Source organism: Hyperolius riggenbachi, chromosome 11 (assembly GCF_040937935.1).
Source record: "Hyperolius riggenbachi isolate aHypRig1 chromosome 11, aHypRig1.pri, whole genome shotgun sequence".
NCBI lineage: Eukaryota > Metazoa > Chordata > Amphibia > Anura > Hyperoliidae > Hyperolius > Hyperolius riggenbachi.
The window spans coordinates 158949932-158967384 of record NC_090656.1 but is presented as its reverse complement, the minus strand read 5'-3'; the positions used below and the strand labels follow the sequence as shown (position 1 = coordinate 158967384).

Below are 17453 nucleotides of genomic sequence, written 5' to 3'. Positions count from 1 at the left end.
GAACAGTGGAACACATTAGATGTGAGAAGGGCTATCTTAGTTTATTTAGAGAGGACAGCTCAGTGGAGAAGATCCAGTCACTTATTTGTTTCATATATGGGAGCCGCTAAAGAATTGCAGGCATCAAAAAGTTTGATAGCTAGATGGGTTAAGGAATTTATTAGCTGGGCCTACGAGGAATCACAGGAAAGGTAGCCCCTTCTAGAATCACGGCACATTCTAATTGATCTTTAGCAGCTTCGTGGGCAGAAAGATCGGGAGCGTCTCTGGAATAAATATGTAAGGCAGCCACCTGGTCGTCACATATAACATTTGTGAAACATTACAGAGTGGAACTTCTGTCAAGCCAAGATCAGTGCTTTGGAAGATAAGTATTACAAGCCATCATCCCTCCCTAAGATAAATTTCTCGCTGGTTTCAGCAGCAGCCATCCTGGAGGACGATGGGAGAAAATCCCACCTGCTTACCTGTAGCCGTATTTCGGCGATTCTTCCAGGATGGCTGCCGAGTTCCCAACCTGATTAAAGGGCATTATATTTGTTATATTAGTATGATTATGACAAGGTGAGTACTCTTTATAACTGAAGTAGCAAGGGAGGAGGGGCCTTTATATAGGGAGGTTCATTAAATGTATTACTTTTTTTCAGGTGTTTCCGTTCGGGGAGGGGACATACAATGTCTCACCAGCAGCCATCCTGGAGGACTCGCCGAAATACGGCTACAGGTAAGCAGCTGGGATTTTCCTGTATACACGCCATTACCCACCGCTCTCCTCTCCACTGCGGTTCGCCGCTGATCTGAGGTGTCAGTGCTGCATGCCACGCTGGGCTTGCAATGCCTGCAAGGGGGTTGACAATGTGGTGGAGACCAGCGGCCGGTGAAGGGGGGGGGGGGGCACCTATCCCTAGCTACCTATATTTGGGGCATCTATGCCTACATACTTATATGCGGGAACCTATGCCTAGCTACCGATATAAGGGGCAGCTATGCCTGGCTAACCTATACTGGGGGGCACCTATGCCTGGCTAGCCTATATGGGGGGCACATATGCCTGGCTAACCTATACGGGGGCACCTACGCCCGGCTACCTATATTTGAGGCACATATACCTGGCTATTTTAAATGTTAATAGATATCTCGAGCTCTGTAATTTTCAAAGTAGCTGGTGAGTCAAAAAAGTGTGGGCACCCCTCCTCCAGACGGTCCCAGGGCAGCGGAGGACAGCGTGGGAAGGCTCTGGAGGATCCAGAGGCTTTCCTGTCCTCAGGTAAGTATTTATTTTTTGTGCTTTGTAACACCTTGGGTTCTCTTTAAAGTGGACCTGGACTCTTGCACAGGACAGAAGGAAAACCTAGAGAAATGCACCCTGTATGTATTTAGAGAGTTTAGCCGGTCCGATGCCTCATCTGTGACTAATCACAAGTTGGGCACCACTTACGGCTGCTGAAAAAGTTTGGCCTACCACAAAAATTGATGGTGCAGTTCTACACTGCTATTATCAAATCCATCATGACATAGTCTATGACTGTATGGTTTGGCTCCTGCTCAGTACTAGAAAAGGTGAGACTGCAGCGCACCTTCCGAACAGCGGAAAGCATAATTAGCTGTAGCTTACTTTCCTTGCTGGAGCTTTACGCTAGCCGGTGCAAAAAGAGAGCAACCAAGATTGCCTCGTTTCCCTCTCACCAGTGCTTACTCCATCTTCAGGAGTAAGATTCTGGTCATTCACAACTAAAACCTCTAGGCACAGGAACAGCCTTTTCCCCCTGGCGGTAGCCATGTTTAATGCAGAACCATGCTAGATCTGCTAGGACTTGAAAGCATTACAGCATAGAACTGGAAATGAGCACTGTTTACTGCCACTATAAGGGCTGATTCTCACTACAAAAGCTTTTTAAGTGCTAGAGACTTTAAAGGACTCACGAGGCGTAATAGGAAAAAAAAAGTGAAATACCTGCATGAAATTTGAATGCACGGAGGATGCCATCTGCGCCCTCCGTGCCGTTCCGCTGGGTCCTCGCTGCTCAATGTCCCCCCCCCCCCCCCCCCCCCCGGGCCGGCTCCTCTAAAATGGGCGCCTGCGCAGCTCTAGGGCCAACCCCCCCCCCCCCCGATCCACACTACAGGAGACAGCGTGAAAGCTCTTGCTAATGTAATATGTTTAAAGCAGGGGTGTAAAACTCAAATAGATGTAGGGCCGACATGAAAAACTTAGACCAGGTCGAGGACCAACAGTCACATTTAACCCCTCCCCCCAACCCCCATTTACAATGATCGCACAGCACCTGACAATTTGCACACCATGCTATAGCCATGGTGGGAAAAAAACACCCCCTTAGTATTGGTAGGTAGGTATCCAGGTATAGATGCCCCCAGTATAGGTAGCAAGGCATAGGTGCACCCAGTATAGGTCAGCTAGGTAGGTGCCTCCAGTATAGGTAGACAGGCATGGGTGCATCCAGTATAGGTTAGCTAGGTAGGTGCCCGCAGTATAGGTTAGGCATAGGTGGACCCAGTATATGTTAGCTAGGTAAATGCCCCCAGTATATGTTAGCTAGGTAAATGCCCCCAGTATAGGTTAGCTAGGTAAATGCCCCCAGTATAGGTTAGCTAGGTAAATGCCCCCAGTATAGGTTAGCTAGGTAAATGCCCCCAGTATAGGTTAGCTCGGTAAATGCCCCCAGTATAGGTTAGCTAGGTAGGTGCCCAGTATAGGTTAGCTAGGTAAATACCCTCAGTATAGGTTAGCTAGGTAGGTGCCCAGTATAGGTTAGCTAGGTAACTACCCTCAGTATAGGTTAGCTAGGTAAATGCCCCCTGTATATGTCAGCTAGGTAAATGCCTCCAGTAAGTGTGGATTTTATTTACTGTAGCATGTCTTGTTTTAAAACTATATTAGCTGAAAACTGAGAAATAATAATTTTTTTCGTCGTATTCACTTTAAAATGCATATATAATAATTCTTAGAAAAAAAAGTACCACCCAAAGAAAGCCTAATTTGTGGCGAAAAAAATCGATTATTTTAGTGTGATAAGTAGTGATAAAGTTATTGGCAAATGAATGGACACAACGCTGAAATGTGAAAATTGCTCTGGTGTTTAAAGTGGATCCGCGATGAAAAACGAACTATAACAAGTAAGGAAAACAAGAGTTTGCTATCTTAAAACAGAAAGAATTTGCGATAATTCAGGTTGGCGTGAGCTTGAGATGTCTCCCAGTGCATCACTGCTGAATATATGCAAATTAACCATTGTTGCCCTTAGAAGCTAAACACACCTCCAGAACCTCTGGAATGCAATGATGTGACATCTTGTTAATTTGTACTGAGCAATAATAATCCAACATGCATACAGACTGTTTTAGATTGTTTGATCCTCATCAGTGCATGGCATATATTAATTTGGCTCTATGGAGTGGGGCTTGTAACACAGAGAGGTAGGGCTGGTGCACACCGAGCGGGTTTTCTGGCGTTTTTACAGCCGCTTGCGGCTGCGGATACGCTTGGTTAATGTAGTTCAATGGGGTGGTTCACACCAGAGCGGAAGGCGTTTTGCAGAAACGCATACTCCCGGGCTGAGGAATTTTTTGGATTGCGGAGGCGTTTCTGCCTCCAATGTTAAGTACAGGAAAAACGCATACCGCTCTGAAAAACTCCAGTTCAGAGCAGTTTTGCAGGCGTTTTTGTTACAGAAGCTGTTCAGTAACAGCTTTACTGTAACAATATATGAAATCTACTACACCAAATATGTTACCCAAAACCACAAAGCGCTAGCTAAAACGCTTCATAAAAATAAGAAAAAGCGTTTCAAAAACCGCTAGTGTTTTGCGGATCTGCTAGCCGTTTTTGGTGTGCACCGGGCTGTACAGGCGAACCAGCAAGCTCATGGTTGCTGGTTAGTCTGTACCTCTTGGTGTTAAAAGCCCTACTCCATAGAGCCAAATTAATCCATGCCCTGCACTGATGAGGATCAAACAATCCGAAACAGTCTGTATGCATGTTGGATTATTATGGCTCTGTACAAATTAACAAGCTGACACATCAATGCATTCCAGCGGTTCTGCAGGTGTGTTTAGCTTCTAAGGGCAACAATGGTTAATTTGCATATATTCAGCAGTGATGCACTGGGAGACATCTGAAGCTCACTCCAACCTGAATTATCACAAATTCTTTCTGTGGCCTCAATTCACAGAGCTTTATCAAACACTTTATCAAACGTTTGATAATTTTCCTCGTGGGTAAAATCTAATTTTGAATTCACTAAGGTGTTATAGATTTATTGATCATTTCATCGATAAAACATTTGATAAATCTATAACACCTTAGTGAATTCAAAATTAGATTTTACCCATGAGGTAAATTATCAAACTTTTGATAAAGTGTTTGATAAAGCTCCGTGAATTGAGGCCTGTGTTAAGAAAGCAAACTCATGTTTTCCTTAGTATTTTAGTAAGAGGGCTTTTAGGACCATTGTAGCCCCTCACACACTCCAATGAGTTCTGGTTCACCATGAGCTTGCTGGTTAGTCTATAACAAGTAACTTGTCTATACATCTTATCTAAAGGTTAGATAGCAACTCTAGCTGCAAACAGCTTCAATAGAATATGATTACAATACAATGACAGCAGCCATGTTGTTTGTAAACATTACACACAGGCAAGCTTATCTGCATCTTCAGTACTCAGCCTATGAAAAAAAACGAATCCCCCTCCTCTTCCCTCCTTCCCTCTGCCTCTGAAATCTCTGGCTAGTAAAACCTCCCCCTCCTCCTGTTTAGACTGAGCTCCCATGAGCCCTTGCTACTGTCTGAAAATGCCAAGGCTCTCTTAAAACTATGGGCGAGGCTTGTTTAGTTTATAGGGAATTAGAGTATTAAAACAAAAACAAAAAAGTATTTGGCGTGAGGAATGCCCTATAAACAATAGGGAAGGAACTCAATTATGCAATGAGTAAAAGTTCATCTCGGATCCACTTTAAGGGGAAAAACTCTATGCCTAGTACACACCATACAATTTTCTGTTTGTTATGATTATTTTCTGTAAAGTACTGGAAGAGACTGGTCATTATCTCTGGTGCATTTTCTTCTGGTTGAGTAGAAAAATGCCTTATTGCTAGGTAGATAGATGGTTAGATAGATAATTTCCAACATGTTGGAAATTATCTATCTGGTAGGTAAACCTAATACTGGGCATACACGGCTCGTTTTTTATTATGAATCGAGCCGCTGATGGCTCGATTGATAATATCCGACGTGTCCGATCAACGCACCGGATCGATACCGCGCTCGATCCCCACAGGCGGACAATGGAAGCATAGATTAGGAAGTGCCCGTGGGGACGAGCAGAAATCGATCAGCGGGGACGCGTCGGGATCGAGCCAGCGGCTCGATTCCGGCGCAGAATTGCACCATGTATGCCCAGCATAACAGAAAATCTAATGGTGCCCATACACGATACAATGAAAACGTTTTCCTGTTTATTTGATCTAAATAATGGAATCGAATGAAAGTTGAAAATACTTTTTTTTTCGATCAAGAAATTCGAACGATTATCCCGGTTTTTTTTTCAAGAAAAATCTGATCAGATATGCTGGAAAAATCGTTTTATTCGATATAACGGAATAATCAAACTAAATTATCTAATCGAAAAAAAATGAAACCTTGTACCATGTACGGCTACCATAACAGAAAATTGTATGGTGTGTACCTAGCATTAGATGTGAAGTGGTAAAAACAAAATAAAACAGTGGAGTTCTAAAAAATAAACCCTCATATTTAGGAGTCTTAGGATAGATCGATATGTTTACCTCATCAGTTTGTTTTGCCTTCTGGTTTGTGTTAAACTCTTGTGTTTCTTGTTCCTCCAGGTGTGTGGAACATTTTCTGTGGATAGTGTTGTGGAGTACTTCAAGACGATCCTGTTTACTGGGAAGAGTAAGTCTGAACTTTTTAATCTTAGTAAATCTGAACTTTTTTTTTTTTTTTTGTCTTTAGTGGCACTGAACAGAGAAAAATAAAGACAACAGAAGGTACAATAAATACAACTGAACAAGTAGGTTATATGTGCAAAAATAGGGTACATAGACAGTGCAGTGGAAAATGTTGGCGCTTTAAGGTACATACTCACGTCTGATATTTCTGAATGACTTGTCGTTCAAACCGGTCGTTTGAATGACAGTTTGGCATGTGTACAATCGATTGTTAGACTCATAGCAGAAGTTTTGACTGATCCGTTTGGCGGATCCGTGAATAAAATTTCTAAACACTGCGCCACAGTTCATCCAATGATCACCAGTGTAAACGGTCAACAGTCCATGAGGTCGCTGCAGAAAGTCCAGTTGCTGGATGACAAAAATTCAAAGATACTGCTGCGCTCTCCAGACCTGCAATAAATACAAACTCCACATAGGGCAATATTGTTCAGTCTGAGTAATGCACTGTTCCAGTTACTGCACGTCACCCGTGTCTTGTGCTTCCCAGGTTTTTCACAAAACTGTATCCCTCGTCCCCTCTCACTAGATGCTCACCAGATTAAAGCCACCTCAATTCTCAGGTGGATCTTAGGCAATGATATTCTAACCAGCTTCACTTGATTCTGTAAAAAAGAAGAATTTTCACATAGGGTAATACAATTCAGGAAACAGAGCACTTCAAGCGCTCCAAACACTGTGTCTCTATGTTATCACCCTGTGAAAGTGTCAATCCAACACCTTGCAAGCCACACTGCTCACCAGATGTAGCCCACCTCTATAGCCAGGTGGAAGTTGCGCTCTATGATATAACCAATCAATTCCACGATTCTGAACTCCTTAAAACAGGCCTCTTGCAAGGTCTTTTCTTTAATTCCAGTAATTTAAAATGCTCAATAGAAGGAGAAAAAGAAAAAGAAACACCATATAGCGTAATATTGTTAACACTGCCTCTGTGCGCAATAGATCAATTCCACCTACATCTCCAGAAGCATTCTGCGCATATCAAATACAGGTCTTTGCCAATGCCCATCCGGCTGGTGACCGGGTGCGTCTCGGTAGATCCACGCTCTCCCGTTCCGCCTCCTCACTTAGTCGCAGGGTGTAAAGTTGTGCGCTGCTGTGGTGACCGGCCGGTCCGTGCGCTTCCTAGTTCCGTGCGACGTCGGACGTATGCTCTGCCCTACGCGCGTTTTGTCCTCACGCCAGACTCATCAGGGGCTCCGCCTCCTGATGCCTGACGTCTAACTAACATAGTGCCTGCCCGCTGCTGATTGGGTCACTCGTAAAGAGACTGGGTGGGCATTGTTTACAATAACATATTAAAACCACATTAAAACAATACCATAGCATGCCAAACACGCTTAATATTAACACAAACTCAAATCCTAAGCAGTTTTGTGCAGTTCTATTTAACGTGCCTAACTAACTAGCTAGATGCCATACAGGGGAAACTACCTCCTAGTACTATGACATATGCAAGCCCCAGTGTTCTATAGCCTTATGGTGTAGTGCACCATCTTGTGACCAATATTAGAATTAATTTAAAAAACTAAAAAATACTGAATAGATCTACAAATCATATCAAAATGCCAAACTACTTAATTGTGCCCTAATATATTACATAAATTGTGAATCTTATGAAGAATTCCAACTTGAAATGATGTAAGGCTGGATGGGTATCAAAGTGCTTAGTGCAAACTGATAAATTTATATTAATTGCCAGGATTCTTACAGTGAAAATAAATAAAAATGGGGACTAATGATACATAAAACTGTATAAAACTGAATTAATAATTGGTAATATGACAGTTCAGGTCGAACTCTATGTTTAGTCCTAGTGGACTTAAGGTTTTTAAATTGAAGATCCATCTTCTTTCTGTTTGGATATTTCTTTAGTAAGGTTCGACCCTCTCCATTTTTTCATATACTTCTCTAGAGCCATAAACTTCAAACCTGTTGGATCCTTGTTGTGGTATGTTCTAAAATGATTAGACGCACTATGGCTCTCTAGACCTTTTTTGATGTTATTAACATGCTCTCGAGTGCGTTTAAAAAATTCCCTGGTAGTTCGGCCTATGTATTCTAGTCCACAAGGGCACCACAATACATAGACTACACCTTTTGTTCTGCAGGTGATGCACTGCTGGATTTTATAGCTCCTCCCTGTATTTCTTGATGTAATCTGATGCCCCCGCACCCCAGTTGCTTCTCTGCATCCCAAACAGCTTCTGCAGGGAAAGAGGCCCAAATTGATTTTATTATTAAACTTTTAGAATATTCCCTGGATCACAATTATTTTTGGTATGGAGGTTCATACTATGTGCAGTAAACCGGATGTGCTATGGGGGCTAAGTTTGCACCAAGTGTAGCGAACCTATATATGGGGGAATGGGAAAAGCGGGTACAAGAGATGGAACACTATGATAAAGTGTTGTCATTGTCAAGGTTCATCGATGACCTCTTCTTTGTGTGGAGAGGCCCAGAGCTAATAAGGCAGTTCTGTGAAGATCCAAATAGAGCCTGGCCGGAGATTAATATAACAGTTAACATCAGCAAGGACAAAGTGGACTTTTTAGATGTACAGATCAAGAAAGAACAACATGTACTAACCACCAAAACGTATTTTCAAAGTACAAATAGAAACGGCTGCATTCCTCTAGGAAGCTGCCTTCACACCAACTGGCTTAAAGTGGATCCAAATTAAAAATACAAGATTTCAGAAATAAAATCTATTTTCTAAATTATAATAATAAATAGCAGCCTTTTTTCAGCTGCATGATGACAAATATAAAATATTTTACATTTATTGGAGGAACCCCTCCCTTCCTTTCAAATTGCCGGGATTTTTCCGGCAAACTGGTGGAGTAGATGGTGTCTGGCAATGGAGGAATTGCTAATGGCTGCCCCCAGTATAACTCTAGTTATGAAAAGAGAAGGGTGAAAAGCATGCACTGAAATGATCATAGGCTTGAAGGAGTGTTTATTTATCTTTGTATGTGTCAGAGTGGTGCAACTAAATATTTTTAATTAAAAAAATGTTTGGTTTGGGTCCGCTTTAAGAACATCCCAAAAGGTCAATTCATAAGAGTCAGACGGAATTGTACCCATATAGAAGACTACCTGCAACAAAGTGAAATTGTTCTCAATAGATTTTTGGAGAAAGGATATGACGAACAAACACTCAGAGCAGACAGAGTACAAGTAGGTAAACTCCCCAGACATCAACTATTTCTAAATAAACCTAGAGGGGGTACCAACACCAAAGAATACTCAATCATTCTGGATTTCAACCAACAACATAGGGACTTGGAGAGAGTAATCAGGGGCGCCTCTAGCCTTTTTGTCACTCCAGGCAAGAAAACCAGTGGTGCCCCCCGCAACCCCCTAGCTGATAGGGGCTGCGCTCCTCTTCAAGCATGAGCAGAGCCTTGCCATACCCATGTGAGCATGGCCGCGTCTGTGTAGTGTCTCAGAGCCGCTTATGCACAGGCGGATCAGGCTTACTGCACAGGAATGGCTGTACTTTCGCAGGCATGGTGCGGCTGCATTCATGCTTGAAGAGGAGCATGGACCTGATCAGTTGGAGGGTATAGGCAAGTGGCAGGAAAAGACTGGTGCAGCATCCCCCATTTCTGTCTGACTGGGTGGAGTTAGAGGCAGGGCCAGGGGCAGAGCCATGTGCAGTAAACATTACACTGTGCTTGTGGCTGCTTAGGAAGGGGTGGCCTTAGAGGTTGGCAGAGCATGTGTGCTCTGTCTCTATTGGCTGGGGTGTGGAGGGGATGCATCTCAAAGGCGGCACCGTGGTGGGGATGGAAACACTGGTAGGAGCCAGTGAGCAGAGCTGCAGCATCATGTCTGTTTTTTGTGAGAATGGAAATGCAAAACACAGGGAGATCGCTTGGTTTGTACAAAATGTATTTTATTCTTATGTTAGTTTAAAAAGGCTACACATAAATGCCTGGTACACACCATGCAATTTCCCATCAGATAAGACAGGTTGATTTGATTATTTCCGACAGGTCTGATCTGATTTCCAATGGATTTTCTGATCAATTTTCTATAGAAGTGATTGGAAAAATTGATCAGAAAAATGATTGGAAATCAGATCAGACCTGTTGGAAATTATCAATTTCGATCAGTCTATCTGACGGGAAATTGCATGGTGTGTACCAGGCAGTATATGTCTCACATCCCCCACCACTACTTCACAAGACCCAGAAAAGTTTAGAAAATAGCTGTAAAAGATGCAAAATAAAGTATTAAAAACACAATGAAAGGTATGTGTGCTTGTCTGCACTACAAGCAGTCCAACTACTGTAAACAGAATGTTCCAGGGAACTCTATTTAGCATCACAAATCCATCTTAGCATACAGGGCATTGTTTGCTTATACCAGCCTTATCTGCCACATAATGTGCACTGCTCTACACAGGATCAGAAAGCATTCATCCATCACAGGATCCCAAAGCAGAGTCTGAGCATTCCTTTTCTTTGTTTATTTTCACACTTTGCCATAAAGAAGTTTTCCTTCGAAGTTTGCTCTGCATCAACAGGATTGGGTGCAGTGACGATACAGTGGTGATGAATCCCCAGCATGACACGCTCTATCACTTACTGGTCTGTGTGTAAATCTCCCTGCATGTCAGAGCCCCTGCCAGTGCCAGCTGCGCTCTTCTAGCTGCTTCTCCCCACGCTCCATCAACCAGACTCTCTCAGTCTCCGGACTCCTAATCACTTCCTGACCTGGCCTCGGCTCTGCACTTCCTGTGATGTCACGCTCCTTCCCCCTCACTCCTGCTAAGAGCCTGCATTCAGTGGCTGTAAAATCAATATACAGCGGGAAAAAAAAGTTACAGTAGCAGTGGGCGGCGCCTTCTGGCGAACTTCCGCCCCCAAGCGGCTGCCTGTACTGCCTATTGGTATAGGCGCCCCTGAGAGTAATCAACAGGAACTGGAACATAATTCAAGCCGATGGAGTACTACAGAAGTGTTTGCCAAAGAAGCCCCAGTTTATTTATAGAAAAGCCCTGACACTTAAATCTAATCTAGTAAAGAGTCATATAGAACTCCCCAAGAATAAGAGCAAGTGACATGCTCGGACAAACTGGTTTATTTCCCTGCAGAAGCTGTTTGGGATGCAGAGAAGCAACTGGGGTGCGGGGGCATCAGATTACATCAAGAAATACAGGGAGGAGCTATAAAATCCAGCAGTGCATCACCTGCAGAACAAAAGGTGTAGTCTATGTATTGTGGTGCCCTTGTGGACTAGAATACATAGGCCGAACTACCAGGGAATTTTTTAAACGCATTCGAGAGCATGTTAATAACATCAAAAGGTCTAGAGAGCCATAGTGTTTCTAAACATTTTAGAACATACCACAACAAGGATCCAACAGGTTTGAAGTTTATGGCTCTAGAGAAGTATATGAAAAAATGGAGAGGGTCGAACCTTACTAAAGAAATATCCAAACAGAAGGAAGATGGATCTTCAATTTAAAAACCTTAAGTCCACTAGGACTAAACAGAGTTCGACCTGAACTGTCATATTACCAATTATTAATTCAGCTTTATACAGTTTTATGTATCATTAGTCCCCATTTTTATTTATTTTCACTGTAAGAATCCTGGCAATTAATATAAATTTATCAGTTTGCACTAAGTACTTTGATACCCATCCAGCCTTACATCATTTCAAGATGGAATTCTTCATAAGATTCACAATTTATGTAATATATTAGGGCACAATTAAGTAGTTTGGAATTTTGATATGATTTGATATGATCTATTCAGTATTTTTTAGTTTTTTTAAATTAATTCTAATATTAACCACAAGATGGTGCACTACACCATAAGGCTATAGAACACTGGGGCTTGCATATGTCATAGTACTAGGAGGTAGTTCCCCCTGTATGGCATCTAGCTAGTTAGTTAGGCACGTTAAATAGAACTGCACAAAACTGCTTAGGATTTGAGTTCGTGTTAATATTAAGCGTGTTTGGCACGCTATGGTATTTTAATGCGGTTTTAATATGTTATTGTAAACCATGCCCATCCAGTCTCTTTACGAGTGACCCTCCAATCAGCAACGGGCAGGCACTATGTTAGTTAGACTTCAGGCATCAGGAGGCGGAGCCCCTGATGAGTCTGGCATGAGGACGAAACGCGCGTAGGGCGGTGCATACGTCTGGCGTCGCACGGAACTAGGAAGCGCGCGGACTGTGGCCGGTCACCACAGCAGCGCACAACTTTACACCCTGCTAAGTGAAGAGGCGGAACGGGAGCGTGGATCTACCGAGACGCACCCGGTCACCAGCCGGATGGGCATTGGCAAAGACCTGTATTTAATATGCGCAGAATGCTTCTGGAGGCGTAGGTGGAATTGATCTATTGCGCACAGAGGCAGTGTTAACAATATTACGCTAAATGGTGTTACTTTTTATCCTTCTATTGAGCATTTTAAATTACTGGAATTAAAGAAAAGACCTTGCAAGAGGCCTGTTTTAAGGAGTTCAGAATCGTGGAATTGATTGGTTGTATCATAGAGCGCAACTTCCACCTGGCTATAGAGGTGGGCTACATCTGGTGAGCAGTGTGGCTTGCAAGGTGTTGGATTGACACTTTCACAGGGTGATAACATAGAGACACAGTGTTTGGAGCGCTTGAAGTGCTCTGTTTCCTGAATTGTATTACCCTATGTGGAGATTCTTCTTTTTTACAGAATCAAGTGAAGCTGGTTATAATATCATTGCCTAAGATCCACCTGAAAATTGAGGTGGCTATAATCTGGTGAGCATCTAGTGAGAGGGGACGAGGGATACAGTTTTGAGTGACACCTGGGGAGCACAAGACACGGGTGACATGCAGTAATTGGATCCGTGAATTAACTGTCGTTCAAATGAAAGTCTCTTAGTTTGGCATTAAAAGACATTCAAACAACAAGTTGATTGATCAGTAATTTAATCTAGTCCATTGTTCTATCCAGTCCACTGTCCATTACCAAGTTGGTTAAACGACATGTAAATTAAGGAAATTAGCATATCAAATGACTTGTTGGTCAGTGTATACATGATGTCTGAACATTATTCTGGTGGAGGGCTGATTTCACTTCACTGCTGGGAACTGTGAGCACTGCTTATAATACATTGTTGTTGTTGGTAGATTGTGTTTTGCTGTTGTGATATCTGAGGGATTGTGTATTGCGGTTCATCTGATATCTAGAGCAGCAAGTGTCACTTTTTTAAACGTTTATTTTTCCTTTTTTTTCCCCCATTTCCCTCCAGTTTGCTTAGCAGACAGGGGATTAGCTAGGGGGAGGGATTAGCTGTAACAGGAGGTATTTGGTCAGCTTCAGGACTCCGTACCTAAGCTTGCTCAGTCTGTGGCTTCGACACAAGTGGCATAGGCGTTAAAAACAGGCGTTACAACACAGGCACAAAAGGGGAGGAAATAATTTAACCACTTTACCCCCCGCGGTACGGATTTCTCCGTCCCTTTTTTCCCCCCTAAAAAACCAAGGGGCGGAGAAATCCGTACCTTCCGCGATACCGCCGCTCGTGCGCGCGCTCCCGCCGCTCGTGCACGCCGCCGCCCGCTCGCCTGGAGATCAATGAATGGGAAAATCCATTCCCGTTCGTTGATCTAAGCCCCCGCAATGAACTGCTGCTTCTTTGAGAAACAGCGCGATCATTGTGATTTGCCCAGCCTCGTAGTGCTTCCTGTAAGCGTCCGGTCGCATGTAAACAAACTCACTGTAGTAAAACTACACCCTAAAACATTTTACATATACAAATACATTAGTTTTATACAATAAATTAACTCATTACCTCCCACACTCCCCAATTATTTTTTTTTGTAATTAAAAAAAAAAATACAATAAAAAAAAAACAAATAGTTACCTTAGGGACTGAACTTTTTAAATATTTATGTCAAGAGGGTATAACAGTGTTACTTTATAAACTACGGGCTTGTAATTAGGGATGGATGCAACACTGAAAAAAATGCACCTTTATTTCCAAATAAAATATTGGCGCCAAACATTGTGATAGGGACATAATATAACTGGGACAAATGGGCAAATAAATTTCATGGGTTTTAATTACAGTAGCATGCATTATTTAAAAACTATAATGGCCGAAAACTGAAAAATAATAATTTTTTCCCACATTTTTTCCTATTTTCCCATTAAAACACATTTAGATCAAAATAATTCTTAGCATAATGTCCTACCTAAAGAAAGCCTAATTGATGGCGAAAAAAACAAGATATAGTTCATTTCATTGTGATAAGTAATAATAAAGTTATTGACGAATGAATGGAAGGAGCACTGAAAGGTGAAAATTGCTCTGGTGTTCAAGGAAGGGGTAAAACCCCTCAGTAGTGAAGTGGTTAAGCAGCAGGTAAGAGCTAAAAAAAATATTCCCCCCCCCCCCCCCCCCCCCCCCCCCCTCAACTAATATTGCGTTTTTTTGCAGTGGTTAGAATGTGCTAGGCACGTTGTGGTGTAGTCTTTGTTTTACTTTTCTCTCTCTTCACTGACTCTTCCTCTCATCCACCCCAGCTTCACTCACTCTTCACCCCAGCTTCACTCACTCTCCCTCTCCTCCACCCCCACCACCCCCACTGCATTCACTCTCCCTCCACCCCAGCTTCACTCACTCTCCATCTCCTCCACCACAGATTCACTCCCTCTCCCTCCAACCCAGCTTCACTCACTCTCCCTCTCCTACCCCCCCCCCCCCCCACTGCACTCACTCACTCTCCCTCTCCTCCCCCCCCCACCACAGCACTCACTCCCCAGCTTCATCTTTTACCACCACTGTTTACTTTAAGTATTTTTTTCCCCACACACTTGTCATCATGTTGGACAATGCAGTACAATGTACATCCTGCAACATGTATGCATGCCTTGATCAGCAGATTGAGGGTGTTTACTGTTGTCCTGGGTGTGTGTGCGTGGTTCTCAATTAGAGGCTGAAGTCAGAGAGCTAAATGAGCATCTCACAACATTGAGATGCATACACAACATGGAGAAGAGCTTGGATCTCACGATCCAGACACTGGAAGAAACCAGTGAAGATGAGGTGGGTAGAGTACAGCCAGAGCAAGAAGCAGAGGTAGCCGCTAGTTCGGTCACAGGTAGAAGGGTTAGGGGTAAAAGTGGTAGGAAGGCTAGTCCCGATTTGTCCCTCCCTAATAAGTGTGCTTGTTTGCGTAATATTGGGGATGATGATTCTGGAGTAGCAACACTACAGCAGGATGGAATAGCAACGCTGCAGCAGGATGTGTCCCTTAGCAACCAAGGGGCAGACCGCTGCAACGAGAAAGGGAATAGGAGTGCAGCTAAGGCTAGACAGATATTGGTGGTAGGGGATTCAATTATTAGGCACACAGATAGGGTAATCTGTCGAAGAAACTGTGAATGCCGTACAGTCTGTTGTCTCCAGTGTTCTCGGGTTCGGCATGTAGCGGAAATTGACAGATTATTGGGTGGGGCTGGGGAAGACCCAGCTGTCATGGTACACATTGGCACCAATGACAAAGTTAGTGGGAGATGGAAGGTCCTCAAAAATGATTTTCAGGTACTTAAAGCAAAGACCTCCAAGGTGGTGTTTTCTGAAATACTTCCAGTGCCACACGTACATCTGAGAGACAAAGGGAGCTTAGGGAGTTAAATAAGTGGCTGAGAAATTGGTGTAGGAAGGAGGGGTTTGGGTTCCTGTAAAACTGGGCAGACTTTGCAGTCGGCTACAGGTTCTACAGCAGAGATGGCTGCACCTTAATGGGGAGGGTGCAGCTGCATTGGGGGAAAAGATGGCTAAACGGTTGGAGGAGATTTTAAACTAGGATCTGGGGGGAGGCGGGAGGGTAAAGTCTCAAGATGTAGACAAGATAAGGTAAAAAGACAGTGGGAGTCTACATTATGGGGGGTGGAGAGGTGGGTGGGGACAGTGTAAAGAGTAAGGAGGTTGGTAAAACTTCCAGTAGCCCATTTCTGGTAACCAAAATTGGAAAATGTAGTGGTAAAAATATGAAGTGCATGGTAACCAATGCTAGGAGCCTTGCAAATATAATGGATGAACTAGAGTACATTCTGATTGACAAAGGCTATGACATTGTGGGAATAACCAAGACATAGATGGATGAAAGCCATGACTGGATAGCGAATTTAGAAGGATACAATGGGTTTAGGAAGGATAGAACAGGGAAAAAAGGTGGAGGGGTTTGTCTCTTTGTTAAGAACTCTTTTCCAGCTGTCCTAAACGATGAGATGGATGAAGATTGCGAAGATGTGGAGTCCGTTTGGGTAAATATTCATGGTGGAAATAGAGGTTGCCAATTGCTTATTGTGGTATACTACAGGCCACCACATATTCATGAAGCTGCAGAACTGCAATTACTACAGTAGATTGAAAAAGCTGCAAGTAAAAATTAGGTCATAGTTATGGGTGACTTCAACTTTCCAGATTTTGACTGAAGTATTGAGGCTACCCATTCTGGTAAAAGCAGCAGATGTCTGGCATCACTAGAGGACAGTTACCTGACTCAAATGATAATGGAACCAACTAGGGGGAATGCATTACTGGATTTGATCATTTCAAATAGACCAGATAATGTATCAAATGTGCAGGTTCAAGAACATTTGGGAAATAGTGATCACAACATAACGTTTGTCTGGTGACTGATAGGCCGAGGGGCAGCGGGACCACTAAAACTATGAATTTTAGAAAAGCAAAGTTCAATTAACTCAGGCAGGCATTAAGTTTGGTGAACTGGGATAGTGTACTACAAGGGGAAGACACAGAAGGGAAATGGAAAGCTTTTAAACTTATTCTCAATCAATATTGTAGTAGATATATCCCATATGAAAACAAAACGTCTAGGAATTAAAAAAAAAAAAAAGGCCTCTATGTATGACTAGAAAAGTTAGAGATAAAATGAAGGGGAAAAAGAATGCCTATAAGGTGCTAAAACGGGAGGGGACCGAGGCTGCATTAAACAATTATAAGGAGTGCAATAAAAGTTGTAAAAAAAAAAAAATTAGGCTGGCAAAGATTGAAGCTGAAAATCAAATCGCTAGGGATATCAAATCTAACCCAAAGAAGTTTTACAAGTACATCAACTCTAAAAAAAGAAAGGTTGACTGTATTGGACTCCTAAAGGATGAGGGTGGGAACTCAATGGTGAATGACCAAAGTAAGGCAGAGCTATTAAATGCTTTCTTTGCTTCTGTCTTTACAAGGGAAACATCACTGTTGCAAATAACAGATGCAGAAGAGTCTCAATCTTCAAATTGTAATATTAAATACTTAACGCAGGAAGAAGTGAAGACAAGAATAAATAAATTGAAAATTGAGAAGGCACCTGGCCCGGATGGTATGCATCCTCGGTTCCTAAGGGAATTAAGTTCCGTTATAGATAAACCCCTTTATCTTATCTTTTGTGACTCTCTTTCAACTGGCAGAGTCCCAGTGGATTGGCGTACA

General features: G+C 42.8%; 1 protein-coding gene across 5 annotated transcripts in view; it reads left to right on the top strand.

The window, feature by feature from the left end:
• Window positions 1-17453, top strand: part of ZBTB3 (zinc finger and BTB domain containing 3) — a 101808-nt gene that overhangs the window by 18941 nt on the left and 65414 nt on the right. For 3 of the 5 annotated variants that reach the window (XM_068259717.1, XM_068259716.1, XM_068259719.1), the window contains exon 3: window positions 5864-5930. The gene's annotated coding sequence lies outside the window, so the exon portion shown is untranslated. Of the gene's footprint in view, window positions 1-647; window positions 725-5863; window positions 5931-5990; window positions 6026-17453 lie in introns of all 5 variants that reach the window. The other 2 variants (XM_068259718.1, XM_068259720.1) reach the window with 2 other exon arrangements.